Genomic DNA, 20,041 nt, shown 5'->3' on the forward strand with positions numbered 1-20,041 from the left:
CTAGCCACACTCTGCTCCCCCATCGGCGGCAAACCCTAGCCATCCCAGCGAAGCTAGATGGGGCTCTTCTCCGGCCGGCAGCAGCAAGTCGAAGGGCAAGGCCCTCGCCATTCCTTTTCCCTCTGAGTTCCTCCCGCCTCCGCCGGCGCTAGCTCGCCGGCCGAGTGATGACCCACAAGTATAGGGGATCAATTTTAGTCCTTTCGGTAAGTAAGAGTGTCAAACCCAACGAGGAGCAGAAGGAAATGACAAGCGGTTTTCACCAAGGTAATGTTTGCAAGCACTGACAATATAAGTAACGAGTAGTTTGATAACAAGATAATTTATAACGAGCAAGTAACGGTAACGATAACAGAACTGCAGCAAGGTATGCCAATCCTTTTGAGGCAAAGGACAACCCAAAATGGTCTCTTATGATAAGAAAAGTGTTCTTGAGGGTACACGTGAATTCATCTAGTCACTTTCATCATGTTGGTTTGATTTGTGTTCGCTACTTTGATAATTTGATATGTGGGTGGACCGGTGCTTAGGTGCTTCTCTTGCTTGAACAAACCCCCTACTTATTATTAACCCCTCACAAGCATCCACAACTACGAGAAAAGTATTAATGATAAATTCTAACCATAGCATTAAACTTTTGGATCCAAATCATCCCCTTATGGAATAGCGCGTAAACTAGGGTTTAAGCTTCTGTCACTCTCGCAACCCATCATCTAATAACTACTCCATTATGCATTCCCTTAGGCCCAAGTATGGTGAAGTGTCACGTAGTCGACGCTCACATGAGACCACTAAGGGAATCACAACATACATATTATCAAAATATCAAAAACATATCAAGTTCACATGATTACTTGCAACAAGATTTCTCCCGTGACCTCAAGAACAAAAGTAACTACTCACAAATGATAATCATTCTCAAGATCAGAGGGGTATTAAATAGCATAATGGATCTGAACATATAATCTTCCACCAAATAAACCAAATAGTAATCAACTACAAGATGTAATCAACACTACTAGTCACCCACAAGCACCAATCTATAGTTCTGGTACAAAGATTGAACACAAGAGATGAACTAGGGTTTGAGAGGAGATGGTGATGTTCAAGATGTTGATGGAGATTGCCCTCCCCAAGATGGGAGAGTTGTTGGTGATGATGATGGCGATGATTTCCCCCTCCGGGAGGGAAGTTCCCCCGGCGGAATCGCTCCGACCGAGGGCAAAAGTGCTCCTGCCCAAGTTCCGCCTCGAGATGATGGTGCTTCATCCCGAAAGTTCTCCCCTTAATTTTTTCTCTAGGTCAAAATGACTTAAATACCAGAAGAGGGGCACCGGAGGTAGGCTGGGCTGAGCACAACCCACCAGGGCGCACCCTGGTGTCTTGTGCTCACCAGGTGGCCCCCTTTGGTAGTTATTCGCTCCATTATTTCTTATTTATTCCATAAAAATTCCTCTTGAAGTTTCAGCTCATTTGGAATTGTGCAGAATAGGTGGTCTGCCATAGCTTTTTCAGGTCCAGATTTCCAGCTGCCAGAATTCTCCCTGTTTTGTGAACCTTGCATATTATGAGAGAAAAAGCATTAGAATTACTCCAAAAAGCAATATTATGCATAACAACAGTATAAATAATAGTAGGTAAACATGATACAAAATGGATGTATCAACTCCCCCAAGCTTAGATCTGGCTTGAGCGAAACCGAAATCGAAAAACATGTCCATATGCTTAGAGAGAGAGGTGTCGATAAAAACAAAATACGGACATAGAAGCATCATGTAAATTATTATAACAGCAACAAACTTTAACATAAAACTTTTATCATAGAACTTTTATTATAGACTTCTCATGAACAAGTAACAATTCATCACAACATCGAAGTATAAAGCATAAACTCTATTGAAAACCAACAAACTATGTTCTTAGTCAACTTTGCAACTAAAATTCATCATCATCTTTTCACGAAGGGTCACGTGTCGGAGCCTTTTTTGGCAAGTCCACATACTCAACCATCATATAGTCTTCTATGATTGCTAACACTCACCGCATACACATGAGCAAAACGTTTCAACCAGACACATAGAAAGATATGGGCTTATAGTTTTGCCTCCCAACATACTCACCTTGAGGGTGATGTCAACAATAATAACTCATGCTACTCATATCCAACTGGATATATGTGCCTAGATCTTTCCTCCACATGATGCTTGCCAAAAGAGAAAAAAAAGAATAGAGAGAAAACTTTGACTCTTGCATGAAAGTAAATACATAAAAGTAAAACATAGGCCCTTCGCAGAGGGGAGCAGAGGTTGTCATGCGCTTTTTGGTTGTATGCTCAATCCCTTAGTGCAAAAGAACGTCACATTATATTGCCCCTTGTGATAGCAACCTTTATTATGCAGTCTGTCGCTTTTATTCTTTGCCATCACAAGTTCGTACACCGCTCAATTTCCTCTTACACTAAATGATCTAACACTTTTAGAAGCAATTTTTTATTGCCTTATTGCACCGATGACAACTTACTTGAAGGATCTTACTCAGTCCTTAGGTAGGTATGGTGGAATCTTGAAAATAAGATTTGGGTTTAAGGGTTTTTGGATGCACAAGTAGTATCTCTACTTGGTGAGGATTTTTTTGGCTAGCAAAGATAGGGGGCAATCACCACATGTTGAAGGATCCATATCAATATAACTTCTGTATGAATGTGAACAAACATAAATCATTATGTTGTCTTCCTTGTCCAACGTCAACAATTTTGGCATATAATATTTTGATGGGGCTCACAATCACAAAAGATTTCCAAGATAGTGTATTTGCATATGAATCTTCTCTTCCCTTATTAATTCTTTCATGAATTGCATCATTGACCAATGATATGTTTGTCAATCTCCAATAAAATTTTCTACTTATACTTTTGCTTATGTGGTGTCATTACTTACCATAATATTAGCATATGATGCTTTTTATTTGTTTCCTTTCTTTTTATTGAAACATGAAAGTAAAGAAAGCAAAACTCAAACTAAACTTTATTACAAGGATATATCACCAAGCAAACTTTCAAAAAGAAAGGATTGAACTAAACGTTTATTCATCTAAAGAAAAAAGATAACTATGGATCGAACTAAGGTAAATAAAGGCAAAAGATAGTGGAGGTGATACAATACTGGGGCACCTCCCCCAAGCTTGCCACAAGCCAAGGGGAGTCCGCATACCTGATAATACATTTTCTTTGGGTGGTGAAGGAGGTGGTGGTGATGAAGTGGTGGCGATCTTGTCCTCGGGTTTCCATGGCAGGGGCTCACCATTATAAGAGGAGGAGTGAGTTTCTCAGGTCATTATAAAAGGAGGCCGAACTCATACCTTTAAACCTTGCCTCATATTCAAAGACTTTGTTTTGAAGGTCCTAGATCTGGCTCTGGAGGAAGTTGATTTGCTCATTGAAGGAGAAGACGATGTCCTTCATGGACTTGCCATCCACCTTGAGATCACGGGTGCAGTCCGCGATCATGAGGTGATTGGCATTGAGTCCACGTTCCACCATCCCCTTGCACCGGAAGACTTCCTGCTCCATAGCTTCAAGCCTAGCCTCCACGGATCCAGTCCCCTTGGGGCCTTGCACATCGCGGATGTGGAGCACCCCCTCACACATCTGGATAGCTTGAGGGTGCTGCATCACCTCCCGCAAATATGGGTTCAATACGTTCTCGAAGAACTTGTCCTTGGAGGAGCTTGAAGCAGCCATGGTCAATTAGATCTGTCAGAAAGCAGCAAGAAAAGAAAAAACAGAAGATTTCTCGGCGATACGGAGGCCAATAGGTTCGGGGGGTATATAAAGATTTTTTATCTTCGGAAAGAAGGAAACGGAATAAAAACAGAGTTCGGAAGGTACCCGAGGTGGGCACAACTCACCTGGGAGCGCCTGGCAAGCCAGGCACGCCGTGTTGTGATCTATAAGCCCAAAGTGCATCATCTAATTTCTTAGACCAATTCTTCGGGGACCTATTGACAGTCTTTTGTAGAATTCATTTTATTTCCTATTGCTAAGTTCAACCTGACCACTAGACTGAGGATGATAGGGTGATACAAATTCTATGGTTAATATCATACTTGGCAAGCATTTTACGGAAAGCACCACGGCTAAAGTGTGAACCACCATCGGTCATTAAATATATAGGGACTCCAAACATTGGGAAAATAACTTCCTTAAACATCTTAATAGAGGTGTTGTGATCAGCACTACTAGTTGGAATAACTTCTACCCACTTAGTAACATAATCAACAGGAACAAAAAAAACAGTATACCCATTAGAGGAAGGAAAAGGTCCCATGAAATCAAATCCCCAAACATCAAATGGTTCAACAGCAAGTGAATAATTCATAGACATTTCTTGATGCTTACCGATATTACCTATTCTTTGACATTCATCACAAGATAAAACAAACTTACATGCATCCTTGAAGAGAGTAGGCCAATAAAACCTAGATTGCAATACCTTGTGAGAAGTTCTATCTCTTGCATGATGTCCTCCATAAGCTTCGGAGTGACATGATACGTCTCCAACATATCTACAATTTTTTATTGTTCCATGCTATTATATTATCTGTTCTGGATGTTTTATGGGCTTTATTATGCACTTTTATATTATTTTTGGGACTAACCTATTAACTGGAGGCCCAGTGCAAATTGTTGTTTTTTGCCTATTTCAGTGTTTCACAGAAAAGGAATATCAAACGGAATACAAACGGAATGAAACCTTCGAGAGAATCTTTTGGAACAAACGCAATCCAGGAGACTTGGAGTGGACGTCAAGGAAGCAACAAGGTGGCCACGAGGTAGGAGGGCACGCCCAGGGGGGTAGGCACGCCCCCCACCCTCGTGGGCCTCTCGTGGCTCCACCGACCTACTTCTTTCACATATATATACTCATATACCCTGAAAACATCCAGGAGCACCACGAAACCCTATTTCCACCGCCGCAACCTTCTGTACCCGTGAGATCCCATCTTGGGGCCTTTTCCGGCGCTCCGTCGGAGGGGGAATCGATCATGGAGGGCTTCTACATCAACACCATAGCCTCTCTGATGATGTGTGAGTAGTTTACCACACACCTTCGGGTCCATACTTATTAGCTAGATGGCTTCTTCTCTCTCTTTGATTCTCAATACAAAGTTCTCCTCGATCTTCTTGGAGATCTATTCGATGTAATACTTTTTGCGGTGTGTTTGCCGAGATCCAGTGAATTGTGGGTTTATGATCAAGATTATCAATGAACAATATTTGATTCTTCTCTAAATTCTTATATGTATGATTTTATATCTTTGCAAGTATCTTCAAATTATCAATTTGGTTTGGCCTACTAGATTGATATTTCTTGCAATGGGAGAAGTGCTTAGCTTTGGGTTCAATCTTGCGGTGTCCTTTCCCAGTGACAGCAGGGGCAGCAAGGCACGTATTGTATTGTTTCCATCGAGGATAAAAATATGGGGTTTATATCATATTTCTTGAGTTTATTCCTCTGCATCATGTCATCTTGCTTAATGCGTTACTCTATTCTTATGAACTTAGTGCTCTAGATGCATGCTGGATAGTGGTCGATGTGTGGAGTAATAGTAGTAGATGCAGAATCATTTCGATCTACTTGTCACGGACATGATGCCTATATACATGATCATGCCTAGATATTCTCATAACTATGCGCTTTTCTATCAATTGCTCGGTAGTAATTTGTTCACCCACCGTAAGATATGCTATCTTTAGAGAAGCCACTAGTGAAACATATGGCTCCCGTGTCTCTTTTCCATCGTATATATATCTTTTATTTACATTGCATCTCGTTTACTATTTTGCAATCTTTACTTTTCAATCGATACAACAAAAATACCAAAATTATTTATCTTATTATCTCTATCATATCTCAATTTTGCAAGTGGCCGTGAAGGGATTGACAACCCCTTTATCGCATTGGTTGCAAGGTTCTTATTTGTTTGTGTAGGTACAAGGCGACTTGCGTGTAACCTCCTACTGGATTGATACCTTGGTTCTCAAAAACTGAGGGAAATACTTAAGCTACTTTGTTGCATCATCATTTCCTCTTGAAGGGAAAACCAACACATGCTAAAGAGGTAGCAAGAAGGATTTCTGGCGCCGTTGCCGGGGAGGCTTATGCCAAGTCAAGTCAAGATTTGATCTCTCGACAACTCACCGATTTCTGGCATCGTTGCCGGAAAGATCTACGCACAAGTCAAGATATACCAAGTACCCATCACAAACTCTTATCACTCGCATTACATTATTTGCCATTTGCCTCTCGTTTTCCTCTCCCCTACTTCTAAAACGATTTTCGAAAACCTTTGCCTTTTCTTCGCCCTCCTTTCGTTCGATCTTGTGTTACCATGTGCCTTCTTTTTGCTTGCATATTCGCTTGCTAAAAGTTTATGGATCCTCATTCCCTTGCTAATCTTTTTAAGAGATCCAATTATGATGAACCAATTTCTAGTGATTTGAATGCACTAGATTATCTTTATGAGGTTTTGCTTGAAATTCGTGAATCTGAAAATTGTGAAGAAGAAATTTATGAAGAGATTCACAATAGCTCCTTGAATAAAAAGCATGATTGCAATGATTTTACTATAAATTCTCTTGATGTAAATTGTGCTAATAATATGAAAAACCATAAGCTTGGGGATGCTAGTTTTGCTATGTCTATTGCTTGTTGCAATGATCATGATTGGGGTGATTCTTCTTATGATCTTGAAATTTTATTTAAGCCCCATGATGAATATGAGATTGATAATAGTGTTTGCAATAATATTGAAAGTGGGTTTGGAAGAGTGTCAACATTAGATCCCACATATTTGGAGAATGTTCAATCTTGTGAAATTTTTGATAAAAGTGGGTTTGGAGAGGTCATGACTTTAGTTAATGTTAATCCCACTATTTCGGAAGAGTGTCAACTTTGCATGCATGTGGATCATGTTGAAAATATTTTATGTGATAGCTATTTTGTTGAATTTGCTTATGATCCCACGTGTAATTATTATGAGAGAGGAAAATATGGTTGTAGAAATCTTCATGTTACAAAAGTACCTCTCGTTATGTTGAGATTGGTATTGTTTCTTTCTTCTTCCTTGCACATGGAGGTTTTTGCTTGTCTTGATAATTTGTTTGCCTATAAGATGCCTATGCATAGGAAGTATGTTAGAATTAGATGTGTTTTCACATGTTTTATGATGCTCTCTTTGTGTTTCAATTACTATCTTTCATGTGAGCATCTTCGAAATTATCCTTGCCTAGCTAGGGGCGTTAAACGATAGCGCTTGTTGGGAGGCAACCCAATTTTTTTTGTTCTTTACTTTTTGTTCATGTTTAGTAATAAATAATTCATCTAGCCTCTGGTTATATGTGGTTTTGTGTTTTAATTAGTGTTTGTGCCAAGTAAAACCTTTAGGATAACCTACGGTGATAGTTAATTTGATCTTGCTGAAAAACAGAAACTTTTGCATGCACGATATTAGTTTTCATAAATCACAGAAACGTGCTTTTCAGTTGATTCTTTTCTCAGAAGATTAATAAACAAATTACCTAGGACTTCCTAATTTGGTAGAAATTTTGTGGTTCTAGAAGAATTCGAGAGTTACAGATTTCTACACACTGTTCTGTTTTTCGACTGATTCTGTTTTTCGTGTGTTGTTTGCTTATTTTGATGAATCTATGGCTAGTATCGGGGGTATGAACCATAGAGAAGTTTTAATACATTAGGTTTAACACCAATATAAATAAAGAATGAGTTCATTACAGTACCTTAAAGTGGTGGTTTGTTTTCTTGCACTAACGGAGGTCATGAGATTTTCTGTTGAGTTTTGTGTTGTGAAGTTTTCAAGTTTTGGGTAAAGATTTGATGGATTTTGGAATAAGGAGTGGCAAGAGCCTAAGCTTGGGGATGAACAAGGCACACCAAGGTAAAATTCAAGGACAACCAAAAGCCTAAGCTTGGGGATGCCCCGGAAGGCATCCCCTCTTTCGTCTTCGTCTATCGGTAACTTTACTTGAGGCTATATTTTTATTCACCACATGATATGTGTTTTGCTTGGAGCGTCTTGTATGATTTGAGTCTTTGCTTTTTAGTTTATCACAATCATCTTTGCTGTACACACCTTTTGGAGAGACACACATGAATCAGAATTTATTAGAATACTCTATGTGCTTCACTTATATCTTTTGAGCTAGACAATTTTGCTCTACTGCTTCACTTATACCTTTTTAGAGCATGGTGGTGGTTTTATTTTGTAGAAATTATTGATCTCTAATGCTTCACTTATATTATTTTGAGAGTCTTTTAGAACAGCATGTTAATTTGCTTTGGTTATAAAATTAGTCCTAATATGATGGGCATCCAAGTTGGGTAAAATAAAAACTTTCATATGGAGTGCATTAAACACTATGATAAATTTGATACTTGATAATTATTTTGAGATATAAATGTGGTAGTTTTAGAGTCATGCTAGTTGGGTAATTATGAAATTGAGAAATACTTGTGTTAAAGTTGGCAAGTCCCGTAGCATGCACGTATGGTGAATGTTGTGTGGCAAGTTTGAAGGATGGGGTGTTCTTTGATTGCCTTCCTTATAAGTGGAGGTCGGGATCGTGCGATGGTTAACTCCTACAAACCCTTCCCTAGGAGCATGCGTAGTAGTACTTTGCTTCGAGGGCTATTAAACTTTTGCAATAAGCATATGAGTTCTTTATGACTAATGTGTCTATGGATTATACACACTCTTACCCTTCCGCAATTTGCTAGCTTCTATGGTATCATGCATTGCCCTTTCTCACCTTGAGAGTTGGTGCAAACATCGCCGATGCATCCAAACCCCGTGATACGATACGCTCTATCATACATAAACCTCCTTATATCTTCCTCAAAACAACCATCATACCTACCTATTATGGCATTTCCATAGTCATTTCGAGTTTTATTGCCATGCAACTTTTCACCGTTCCGTTTATTATGATATGCTCCATCATTGTCATATTGCTTTGCATGATCATGTAGTTGACATCGTATAAGCCACCTTTATATTTCTTTCATACATGTCGCTCTCGATTCATTGCATATCCGGTACACCGCCGGAGGCATTGACATAGAGTCATATTTTGTCCTAAGTATCATCTATTATATACTTAAAACAAGAGTCAAACAAGCCATCACGTTCGTCCACATATATTAAATTACCTCAATCGTCAATTTTATAGATTAATGGTTAAGATTTAAAAAAGCAGCATTACATACAAAAAAAGTTACATACAAACAAATAAGCATGTCACGTAAAAATAGATTGACACGTCTGTCCTTGAATCATATATTTTTGTATTAAAATAGTCTATCCAAGAGAATCACACCTGAACGTGCATAGCATTGGAAAGTACAGCCGCTAGCTCCCTTAGAACAAGACTCGGTTGTCAAAGAGCTAAAAAAAGCACCGCTCCCATACAAGGGAATGTGAGCGGCCAAAGAAAAAAGAAAAGAGTCCGATCACAATACTACTGATGATGTCATCTATGATTTGGGGGAAAATATTGGGATATGGTTTTAGCAAATTAATCAATTCAGGCTCCTTTTTACAGATAATCTCTGGATAACTACACTAGCACTCCACGTTATCATAACAAACTTTCTCTACCCATGACAAAAATCTTTCTTTATCCAATTAGAAACCTAAAAAAAATGTTCATTGTGTACGTACATGATCACATCCTTTCTCCACCCATGTGTACGTCGATGCGATGAGTGTGGGACAAACAAATTGGCAATATACTTTTGTTTAGTAGTATAAAAAGTATGCCTATAATAGTATGTTAGCGGCGCTAAATCATGAATGGACAGCCGAGACCCAAAATACATGTATATCTATATAAGGGCAAAAATATATTTCTATCCTCGCAAGTTTTTTTAAAATGAATTATGAAGTGTGTTTTAGTTACAATGGTTGACTATATGGTAATGGTGAAAAATATATGAAAAGGTTGTGTGAGAAAACGTAATTCTATGAAGTTATGAGAAATCTATACCAATAATTATATAACCTTAGAGGAAGTGCAATAATGCTTTTTTTAGCATCAGTACAAACACAAGCGCTCATATAAACGCGCATACACTCACCCCTATGAACGCACACACGGACACCATACCCCTATGAGCATCTCGGAGAGACTGAGCCGGCATATTATCTCACCAGGATTTGAACCCTGATGGGTTGGGGATACAACTATCCACTTAACCATCTCAACCACATGTTGGTTCGTTGAAGTCCAATAATGCTGAGATGTACATCTTGCCCATATTTTTATATTATACCTGATGTAAACTAATCAAATTAAAGAAGATCGGAAAAGAAAAAAAATCAAATATAACAATGTATAGCAAATCCAGATGCGCAAATATGTCTGCCATCTTATGGTTATCACTTAAAATAAGAGTATGACAAGCTACTATACAAATAGACTAAATTATGTCTACCATCAATTACGTGGGGTAAAGATTTAAAAGTCTAATACTTAGTACAACAATGTTGATGTTGAATCAATCATAAGCAAAATATTCTATCTGGCTAGAAAATATATTGGCATCAGGGTTACATCATCAGGTCAATATTGAATCAAACTGACCATTGCGACCATTGCAACATTGATATGCCATTGTTCCTCTACCGGCAAAGCGGCCATGATGCCGCGAGCATGGCAGCGACACCCCCAGGGCTCCGCGTCTTGGCAGTTTGTCCTTCGGACTGGCAGGGCATCTACCATAACATCTCTGATAGGTGAGATATTCAACAGCTTGCGCAGCAGCCAAATTACGATCGCAAGAGTTACAGCTCCATGACAAATTCACGAGCCGACGTTTATGCAAACAAAGAGACAAGAAAGAGGCAAACAAAGAGACGACTAAAAGAAGTACTTCTATGTCACAGGTGCTTAAGCTTACAGCTAGCTAGCAAGCTTAGTGGGTACTGCTCTGCTCCAGGAAATCGAATGTGATTATCAATTTCATACTTACGTGACCAAACAATGGGTTCTCAATACAGGAAAAATCAAACTTGGCAACTTGATTATGCCCTCCTAAATAATTTGAAGTTAACCATTGATAATATGATGCCTTGTTGTCCATCCTTTCTACCACACTGCAGTTGTAAATATAGTAACAGAGATAGACTGATGGCGATGACATGTGAACAAACAAATAACGGACTGACGAGTGAACATATAGATTCTACATATGTGTACTCTTTCTTTATAGTGGAAGTATGTCTCCAATTTAAGTGATGAAAGCAGCTACCACAATTCTTCGACAAATAACCAAAACCTGCAAGAGTATTGGCTACAATTATTTTTTACAAATGGGTTTCACTGTATATTTTCAATAAAATTATGTAATTTTGCAAGTCTAACATCCTATACAAACATATATTGGGTACAATTATTTTCCACAAACAGGTTTCCACACACTGTGTATCGTCAATAATATTATGTAATTTTCCAAGTCTACCATCCTATGCAAACATCTCAATACTAATTTAGGTATAAAATACATTTTAAGAAATCTAGCCGCGCAAATGCGCGGGTCACACCGCTTGTTGAGTTGTAATTCTTGAGTTGTAAATAAATAGAAGTGTGATGATTTCCATTATTAGATCATTGTCCCATGTGAGGAAAGGATGATGGATACTATGATTCCCCCATAAGAAAAAAGGGGGAAAAAGAAGCCAAAGAAGCCCAAATAAAAAAATAAGAGAAAAAGAGAGAAGGGACAATGTTACTATCCTTTTTCCACACTTGTGCTTCAAAATAGCACCATGATCTTCATTATAGAGAGTTTCTTATTTTGTCACTTTCATATACTAGTGGAAATTTTCCATTATAGAACTTGGCTTGTATATTCAAATGATGGGCTTCCTCAAAATGCCCTAGGTCTTCCAGAGCAGGCAAGTTGGATGCACACCCACTTAGTTTCTTTTTGATGAGCTTTCATACATTTATAGCTCTAGTGCATCCGTTGCATGGCAATCCCTACTCCTCGTATTGACATCAATTGATGGGCATCTCCATAGCCCGTTGATTAGCCGCGTCAATGTGAGACTTTCTCCTTTTTTGTTTTCTCACATAATCCCTATCATCATACTCTACTCCACCCATAGTGCTATGTCCATGGCTTACGTTCATGTATTGCGTGAGGGTTGAAAAGGATGAAGCGCGTTAAAAAGTATGAGCCAATTGCTTGGCTGAAACCGGGGTTGTGCATGATGGGAGCATTTTGTGTGAAGAAAATGAAGCATGGCCAAACTATATGATTTTGTAGGGATAAGCTTTCTTTGGCTATTTTATTTTGATAAGACATAAACTTCTTGGTTAGCATGCTTAAAGTATTACTATTTTATGTCAATATTAAACTTTTATCTTGAATCTTTTGGATCTGAACATCCGTGCCACAATAAAGAGAATTACATTGAAAATTATGTCAGGTAGTATTCCACATAAAAAATTCTGTTTTTACCATTTACCTACTCGAGGACGAGTAGGAATTAAGCTTGGGGATGCTTGATACCTCTCCAACGTATCTATAATTTTGCTTGTTCCATGCTATTACGTTATCTGTTCTGGATGTTTAATAGGCTTTATTATGCACTTCTATATTATTTTTGGGACTAACCTATTAACCGGAGGCCCAGTGCAAATTGCTATTTTTTTTGCCTATTTCAGTGTTTCACAGAAAAGGAATATCAAACGGAGTCCAAACGGAATGAAACCTTCGGGAGAATCATTTTTGGAACAAACGCAATCCAGGAGACTTGGAGTGGACGTCAAGGAAGCAACAAGGTGGCCACGAGGTAGGAGGGCGCGCCCAGGGGGGTAGGCGCGCCCCCCACCCTCATGAGCCCTCGTGGCTCCACCGACCTACTTCTTTCGCCTATATATACTAATATACCCTGAAAACATCCAGGAGCACCACGAAACCCTATTTTCACCGCTGCAACCTTCTGTACGCGTGAGATCCCATCTCGGGGCCTTTTCGGGCGCTCCGCCGGAGGCGTAATCGATCACGGAGGGCTTCTACATGGACACCATAGCCTCTCCGATGATGTGTGAGTAGTTTACCACAGACCTTCAGGTCCATAGTTATTAGCTAGATGGCTTCTTCTCTCTCTTTGATTCTCAATACAAAGTTCTCCTCGATCTTCTTGGAGATCTATTCGATGTAATACTTTTTGCGGTGTGTTTGTCAAGATCCGATGAATTGTGGGTTTATCATCAAGATTACCTATGAACAATATTTGATTCTTCTCTGAATTCTTATATGTATGATTTGATATCTTTGCAAGTCTCTTCGAATTATTAGTTTGGTTTGGCCTACTAGATTGATCTTTCTTGCAATGGGAGAAGTGCTTAGCTTTGGGTTCAATCTTGCAGTGTCCTTTCCCAGTGACAGCAGGGGCAGCAAGGCACGTATTGTATTGTTGCCATCGAGGATAAAAAGATGGGGTTTATATCATATTGCTTGAGTTTATCCCTCGACATCATGTCATATTGCTTAATGCATTACTTTGTTCTTATGAACTTAATACTCTAGATGCATGCTGGTTAGCGGTCAATGTGTGGAGTAATAGTAGTAGATGCAGGATCATTTCGATCTACTTGTCACGGACGTGATGCCTATATACATGATCATGCCTAGATATTCTCATAACTATGCGCTTTTCTATCAATTGCTCGACAGTAATTTGTTCACCCACCATAAGATATGCTATCTTGAGAGAAGCCACTAGTGAAACCTATGGCCCCGGGTCTCTTATCCATCGTATTATATCTATTTTATTTACATTGCATCTCGTTTACTATTTTGCAATCTTTACTTTTTAATCTATACAACAAAAATACCCAAAATATTTATCTTATTATATCTATCATATCTCACTTTTGCAAGTGGCCATGAAGGGATTGACAACCCCTTTATCGCGTTGGTTGCAAGGTTCTTATTTTTTTGTGCAGGTACAAGGCGACTTGCGTGTAACCTCCTACTAGATTGATACCTTGGTTCTCAAAAACTGAGGTAAATACTTACGCTACTTGCTGCATCACCATTTCCTCTTCAAGGGAAAACCAACGCATGCTCAAGAGGTAGCATGGCATTTTTGTAGGATTTGTCACTGTTCGTGCTCAGGTACACAACGTCTAATAATACCATCTACTCCTTCTTTATAAAGATGTGGGTCATCCCAAAAGTAAGTCTTAAATCATAGACTTTTTTTCTTTTGTTGGTATGTAAAGCTAGGGGGAATGTATTTAGTAACAATATAATTAGCATAGTCAGCATACCAAGGTGTACTACTAGAAACATTTATTGCAACTAACTGCTCATCAGGAAAACTATCATTAATAGGTTGTGGGTCATCAAGAGTATTTTCAAGCCTAGACAAGTTATCAGCCACAGGGTTCTCCGCTCCTTTTCTATCAGTGATATGTAAATCAAATTCTTGTAGCAAGAGAACCCATCGAATAAGCCTAGGTTTTGCATCTTTCTTCTCCATAAAATATTTTATAGCAGCATGATCAGTGTGAACAATTAATTTTGAATCTACAATATAGGATCTAAATTTATCACAAGGAAAGACAACTACTAAAAATTCTTTTTCAATAGTTGCACAATTTCGTTGGGCACTGTCTAGAGTTTTACTAGCATAGTGAATAACATTTAGTTTCTTATCAACTATTTGTCCTAGAACAGCACCAACATCATAATCACTAGCATCACACATAATTTCTAAAGGAAAATTCCAATCAGGTGGTTGAACAACAGGTGCAGAAATCAAGGCTTTCTTTAGTGTTTCAAAGGCAACCAAACAATCATCATAAAAAAAGGAATATCCTTTTGCAAAAGATTTGTAAGAGGCCTAGAAATTGTAGAAAAGTCTTTCATAAATCTCCTGTAGAAACCAACATGACCTAGGAAACTACGTATACCTTTAATATCTTTAGGACATGGCATTTTCCCAATTGCATGATCCTTAGCCTTGTCCACCTCAATACCTCTTTCAAAAATTTTATGGCCCAAAGCAATACCTTCGTTAACCATAAAGTGGCACTTCTCCCAATTCAAGACAAGATTGGTTTGCTCACATCTCTATAAAACTCGATCAAGATTGCTTAAACAATCATCAAAAGACTTCCCATAAATAGAAAAGTCATCTAGGAAAACCTCAACAATCTTTTCACAAAAATCAGAGAATATAGCAGTCATACATCTTTGAAAGGTTGCAGGTGCATTGCATAAACCAAAAGGCATACGTCTATAAGCATAAGTTCCAAAAGGACAAGTAAAGGTGGTCTTTTCTTGATCAGGTTGAGAAACAAGTATTTGTGAAAAAATAGGATATCCATCAAGGAAGCAAAAATGTGTGTGCTTACATAATCTTTCTAGCATTTGATCAATAAAAGGCAGAGGGTAATGATCTTTTCTAGTTGCTTTGTTTAATTTTCTAAAATCAATTACCATTCTATAGCCTGTAACAATTCTTTTTGGAATTAGTTCATTCTTATCATTAGGAACAACAGTAATACCTCCTTTCTTAGGGACACAATGCACAGGACTTACCCATCTACTATGTGCTATAGGATAGATTATACCTGCTTCTAGAAGTTTTAATATTTCCATCCTTACCACTTCTTTCATCTTCAGATTCAACTGATGTTGGTGATCAACAACGGGTTTAGCATCAGGTTCCATATTGATCTTGTGTTGACATAGAGTGGGACTCATGCCCTTAAGATCATCAAGAGTATATCCAATAGCAGCTCGGTGCCTCCTTAGAACTTTCAACAATCTTTCTTCTTCATGTTCATCTTCGAGTTCCCAATCTTTAGAGTTGTTTTTAATTCTTTCTAAAAGATCCCACCGGAATTCAATAGTCTTCTTCTTAAAGGAACCAATACAAGAAGTATCGAGCATGGACCGATCATTATGAGAAAGCCGAGCATAAAAATTCTGAATAATAATTTCTCTTGAGAGCTCATGATTGGGGCATGAATATAACATTGACTTAAGCCTCCCCCAAGCTAGAGCGATACTTTCTCCTTCACGAGGCCAAAAATTATATATATAATTCTGATCACGATGAACTAGATGTATAGGATAATTTTTTTGATGGAATTCCAATTTCAATTGATTCCAATTCCAAGATCCAATATCATCGCATAACCTATACCATGCCAATGCTTTTCCCTTCAAAGATAAAGGGAAAACATTCTTCTTAGCTTCATCTCCGGGTAAACCTGCAAGCTTAAAAAATCCACAAATTTCATCCACATATGTTAAGTGCATATCAGGATGTTTGGTTCCATCTCCTGCATAAGGATTAGCTAGTTGTTGTTCTATCATACCTGAAGGAACTTCATATTCAATATTTTCAGTAGGTGCAGTATGTTGAGAGTAACTAACTATGGTTCCAGTACCCCAAACAAACCCCCCAAAGGATTGTTCTCCATAGTAACAAGTGACAATAAATTTCAGCACGTAGTAATAATTTTTTCCTTACCAATTTCCACTTACCAAGAGTGCTTCACTCCCCGGCAACGGGACCAGAAAAGAGCCTTGATGACCCACAAGTATAGGGGATCAATCGTAGTCCTTTTGATAAGTAAGAGTGTCGAACCCAACGAGGAGCAAAAAGAAATGACAAGCGGTTTTCAGCAAGGTAATGTCTGCAAGCACTGAAAATACAAGTAACGAGTAGTTTGATAGCAAGATAATTTGTAACGAGTAAGTAACGGTAACGGTAAAAAAAGTGCAGCAAGGTAGCCCAATCCTTTTGAGGAAAAGGACAGCCCAAAACAGTCTCTTATGATAAGCAAAGTGTTCTTGAGGGTACACGGGAAATTCATCTAGTCACTTTCATCATGTTGGTTTGATTTGTGTTCGCTACTTTGATAATTTGATATGTGGGTGGACCGGTGCTTAGGTGCTACTCTTACTTGAACAAACCCCCTACTTATGATTAACCCCCTCGCAAGCATCCGCAACTACGAGAAAAGTATTAAGAATAAATTCTAACCATAGCATTAAACTTTGGATCCAAATCAGCCCCTTATGGAATAGCGCATAAACTAGGGTTTAAGCTTCTGTTACTCTCGCAACCCATCATCTAATAACTACTCCACAATGCATTACCTTAGGCCCAAGTATGGTGAAGTGTCATTTAGTCGATGTTCACAAGACACCACTAAGGGAATCACAACATACATATTATCAAAATATCAAACACATATCCAGTTCACATGATTACTTGCAACAAGATTTCTCCCGTGACCTCAAGAACAAAAGTAACTACTCACAAATGATAATCATGCTCAAGATTAGAGGGGTATTAAATAGCATAATGGATTTGAACATATAATCTTCCACCAAATAAACCATATATATATAGTAATCAACTACAAGATGTAATCAACACTACTAGTCACCCACAAGCACCAATCTATAGTTCCGGTACAAAGATTGAAGACAAGATATGAACTATGGTTTGAGAGGAGATGGTGCTGTTGAAGATGTTGATGGAGATTGCCCTCCCCAAGATGGGAGAGTTGTTGGTGACAATGATGACGATGATTTCCCCCTCCCGGAGGGAAGTTCCGCCGGTGGAATCGCTCCGCCGGGGGGCAAAAGTGCTCCTGCCCAAGTTCCGCCTCGAGACGGCGGCGCTTCGTCCCGAAAGTCCTCCCCTTATTTTTTCTAGGTCAAAAAGACTTAAATACAAGAAGAGTGGCACCGGAGGTGGGCAGGGCTGAGTGATACGTCCATTTTGGATCATGCTTTTATATCAATATTTATTGCATTATGTGCTGTTATTACACATTATATCTCAATACTTATGGCTATTCTCTCTTATTTTACAAGGTTTACCATGAAGAGGGGGGATGCCGACAACTGGAATTCTGGCTGGAAAAGGAGCAAATATTGGAAATGTATTCCGCACAGCTCCAAAAATCCTGAAACTCCATGGAAGTTATTTTTGCAATTAATAAGAATTATTGAGCGAAGAAAACACAAGAGGGGGCCCACACCCTGGCCAGGAGGGTGGGGGCGCGCCCCCTGTCTCCTGGGCCCCCTGTTGGCCCTCCGGTGCCCATCTTCTGCTATATGAAGGCTTTTACCCTGGAAAAAATCAGAGGCAAGCTTACTGGACGAAACTCCGCCGCCACGAGGCGGAACCTTGGCGGAACCAATCTACGGCTCCGGCGGAGCTGTTCTGCCGGGGAAACTTCCCTCCGGGAGGGGGAAATCATCACCATCGTCATCACCAACGATCCTCTCATCGAGAGGGGATCAATCTCCATCAACATCTTAACCAGCACCATCTCCTCTCAAAACCCTAGTTCATCTCTTGTATCCAATCTTGTATCCAAACCACAAATTGGTACATGTGGGTTGCTAGTAGTGTTGATTACTCCTTGTAGTTGATGCTAATTGGTTTAATTGGTGGAAGATCATATGTTCAGATCCTTAATGCATATTAATACTCCTCTGATTATGAACATGAATATGCTTTGTGAGTAGTTACGTTTGTTCCTCAGGACATGGGTGAAGTCTTGCTATTAGTAGTCATGTGAATTTGGTATTCGTTCGATATTTTGATGAGATGTATGTTGTCCCTCCTCTAGTGGTGTTATGTGAACGTCGACTACATGACACTTCACCATTATTTGGGCCTAGAGGAAGGCATTGGGAAGTAATAAGTAGATGATGGGTTGCTAGAGTGACAGAAGCTTAAACCCTAGTTTATGCGTTGCTTCGTAAGGGGCTGATTTGGATCCATGTGTCTAATGTTGTGGTTAGGTTTACCTTAATACTTATTTTGTAGTTGCGGATGCTTGCAATAGGGGTTAATCATAAGTGGTATGCTTGTCCAAGTAAGGGCAGTACCCAAGCACCGGTCCACCCACATATCAAATTATCAAAGTACCGAACGCGAATCATATGAGCGTGATGAAAACTAGCTTGACGATAATTCCCATGTGTCCTCGGGAGCTCTTCTCTCATTATAAGAAATTGTCCAGGCTTGTAATTTGCTAAAAAAAGTATTGGGCCACCTTGCTGAACTTTATTTACTTTCATTGCTTGTTACCCATTACAATTTATCTTATCACAAAACTATCTGTCACCTACAATTTCACTGCTTGCAGAGAAAACCTTACTGAAAACCGCTTGTCATTTCCTTCTGCTCCTCGTTGGGTTCGACACTCTTACTTATAAAAAGGACTAAGATAGATCCCCTATACTTGTGGGTCATCAAGACTCTTTTCTGGCACCGTTGCCGGGGAGTGTAGTGCTTTTGGTGAGTGGAACTTGGTAAGGAAACATTTATATAGTGTGTTGAATTTTTCTGTCACTTGTTACTATGGAAACTAATCCTTTGAGGGGCTTGTTCGGGGTATATTCACCCCGACCAGAAGAGCAAAGAGTTGCTCCTCAACCTACTGAACCTACTGAAAATATTTACTTTGAGATTCCTTCGGGTATGATAGAGAAACTGCTAGCTAATCCCTCTGCAGGAGATGGAACATTGCATCCCGATTTACACCTTATCTTTGTGGATGAAGTTTGTGGATTATTTAAGCTTGCAGGTATTCCCGATGATGTTGTTAAAAGGAAGGTCTTCCCTTTATCTTTGAAGGGAGATGCATTGACATGGTATAGGCTATGTGATGATACGGGATCTTGGAATTATAAACGATTGAAGTTGGAATTTCACCAGAAGTTCTATCCTATGCATCTTGTTCATCGTGATCATAATTACATATATAATTTCTGGCCTTGCGAAGGAGAAAGCATCGCTCAAGCTTGGGGAGGCTTAAGTCAATGTTATATTCATGCCCCAATCATGAGCTCTCAAGAGATATGATTATTCAAAACTTTTATGCTCGGCTTTCTCTCAATGATCGCACCATGCTCGATACTTCCTATGCTGGTTCTTATATGCTGAAGACTACTGAATTTAAGTG

Source organism: Triticum dicoccoides, chromosome 7B (assembly GCF_002162155.2).
Source record: "Triticum dicoccoides isolate Atlit2015 ecotype Zavitan chromosome 7B, WEW_v2.0, whole genome shotgun sequence".
Lineage (NCBI taxonomy): Eukaryota > Viridiplantae > Streptophyta > Magnoliopsida > Poales > Poaceae > Triticum > Triticum dicoccoides.